This window comes from Aspergillus clavatus, genomic scaffold (assembly GCF_000002715.2).
Source record: "Aspergillus clavatus NRRL 1 1099423829766 genomic scaffold, whole genome shotgun sequence".
Classification (NCBI taxonomy): domain Eukaryota; kingdom Fungi; phylum Ascomycota; class Eurotiomycetes; order Eurotiales; family Aspergillaceae; genus Aspergillus; species Aspergillus clavatus.
The window spans coordinates 1-2593 of record NW_001510422.1 but is presented as its reverse complement, the minus strand read 5'-3'; the positions used below and the strand labels follow the sequence as shown (position 1 = coordinate 2593).

Here is a 2593-nt window from a genome sequence, read left to right as displayed (position 1 = left end):
ATTTGAACGTTTACGACTTGCGTCACTTAAGCTTAAGTTAAGACTGTCTACCAATTCCAGCACTCGGATTATATAAGACTAAAATGACTCGAACATCTATTCAAACCATCATGAGTGGTTCGCTTTACCTATTAAGCTATAGCCTTTGGTTGCGGGTTTAGGGATTGCACCTAAATATTATGGTCATGAGCCATCTATGTTACTATTACATCAACCCACATTTATAGATAAGAAATAGGTGACTCGAACACCTGACCTTTCGCGTGTAAAGCGACAGCTCTACCAACTGAGCTAATTTCTTTCAACCCAAGGGAGATTTGAACTCCCGCACTAACAGTGAAAATGTTATGTCTTAACCAAACTTGACCATTGGGTCTTTATTTTATAGCCCAGTGCAAGTATCGCACTTGCTTCTACCGATTACAAAACGGTTGCATTACTTTTATGCTAACCAGGCTAAATTTAATTTTTATGATATGTGAAATATTTAGTATTTTAATAATTAGTACTTTATGTCTAAAAATTTTAAGATTAGTACAACTAAAGCCTATTAATCATTATACCCACTACAGGAAGGGGGCTATAACAATTATACTCGTAGTGTTCTACTACGTTTAAAAGTATCCTAAAGTAAGCTTCGCGCTTAAATGCTTTCAGCACTTATCTTTAACTGACGTAGCCTTCCTGCCATGCCTATGTGAACAATTTACTTAAGTATAAGTAAATGATATATTATATAATATATAATATATAGCATAAACAACAGGTAAACCATAGGTCAATATACCCAACTCCTTTCGTACGAAGGGGCTATCTTTATTCTACTTTAATTCCCTCTAGAAGATAGAAACCATACTGTCTCACGACGTATTAAACCCAGCTCATGTAGCTCTTTAATCGACGAACAGTCGAACCCTTCATGATTTTTGCATTCATGTGGATGAGCTAAGCCGACATCGAGGTGCCAAACCGCGCACTCAATTTGTACTCTCTTGCGCAAATTAGCCTGTTCAATTTATGTTATCATAAAAGGTTTTTCCTTTTATTTCCACTTTTCTCAAAATGGTTCAGACTATTTCATCATCTTTATTAACTATTTAAAAGGGGGTGATATAAAAAAAAGTTAATTAAGTACCACTTACTCAACCTTTAACTCCAAAAGATCCAATACGGGATTTAGAATTTAATTTAGTATATTGTAAATTAGGTTTATAATTACCTCTTATTACAGATGAAGGATAACCTTTAATAGAAGAATAGGCATTAACTAAATTACCACTATATCTAACTTTATGTTGAGATCTTGAAGCAGTATAACGTCTAGTTAATCTACCTGCAGCTTCTATTCTAACACCTGATACTCTTTTATATTTAATATCATTTAATACTATTTTTTTAAGATACTCTGAACTTGTTTTATTTTGCTCCATTAAATTATTAAGTAAATTATTAGTAGTATCTAAATTATTTACAGTAAATAAATTATCTAAATCAAAGAAATATTTAGATCTTTCATTTAATTTAATTTTTTTAATTTTTGCTTTTCTTACTAAAGCTTTAAGATATCTTAATAGTTTTCTTTTTTTTCTTAATTTTAATACTAAAGGTTGTGTAAAAATATCACTATTAAAATAAAAGTATTTTAAATTAATAATATTAAATTCTACATTTTTTTTTATATATTTTTCTTATTAAATTAATTAAACCTTGTAAATATGAATTTTCAAATTTAGCTTTATTAATATAAAGTAATTGTTTATAATACATATAGTATTTTAGTCTACTAAAAGATTTTTTTATAAATCTTTTATAGTAAGAATTTTGTATTGAATATACTTTTGAACTATAATTAGGTAAAACATTTGTTAATATTTTACTTTTTTCTTGTTGTTTATTTAATATATTCAATCCTATATTTCTTATTAACTGTAATTTTTTTACAAATTTAACTCTTTTAAACAATCTTGTATATCTTTTCTTTAATTTTAATAAGTAATTAAGTCTTTGTCTATTATATACATATAATGTAATATTTACTTTATCATTAGTATGTTTAAATTCACCATCACTAATAAAGATTCTGTTTGTAGAGAATTTTCTTAATCTACGACGTAATTTTTCTTTTCTTAATTTTTTTTCAAGTTTTCAATTGTATGAATTAAAATAACCTTTAATTAATTTCATTACTAATCTGCTTGCAACAGGTATTAAACTTAAAGCATTTTTGTTATAAACATAAATACTATTTTTTCAATCTCTTACAGCAGGAACAAAATCTTTATTACGAATAGTAACATTTGAACTATTTAATGATTTTTTCTTATATGTATTTTTTAATTTTGATTTTATAATATTTAGCATATTTTATAAATATATTAAGATATTAATATAATTAAAAAAGTTAATTATATAATATTTAAGCCTGGTAAATAACCAAGTCTATTTCATTATTATTACAAAGTAACAATAATTATTATACAAAGAATAAATTAATAGTTAATAAAGATGTTGGGCGTTAAAAAAAGGATTATTGTTAGCAATACTCACCTTTTAGTCGTTGAACGTCCTTATTTTATTTATCTTATAATATAGA

General features: G+C 26.2%; 3 non-coding genes across 3 annotated transcripts; all 3 read right to left on the bottom strand.

The window, feature by feature from the left end:
* Positions 1-228: 228 nt before the first annotated feature.
* On the bottom strand, positions 229-301 carry ACLA_079020. The gene has a single exon. It is a non-coding gene; the product is annotated as a tRNA-Val (tRNA).
* A 1-nt stretch (position 302) lies between these two features.
* ACLA_079010 lies at positions 303-376 on the bottom strand. The gene has a single exon. It is a non-coding gene; the product is annotated as a tRNA-Glu (tRNA).
* A 10-nt stretch (positions 377-386) lies between these two features.
* Positions 387-457, bottom strand: ACLA_079000. Its single transcript has one exon. It is a non-coding gene; the product is annotated as a tRNA-Thr (tRNA).
* Between the last annotated feature and the right edge of the window lie 2136 nt (positions 458-2593).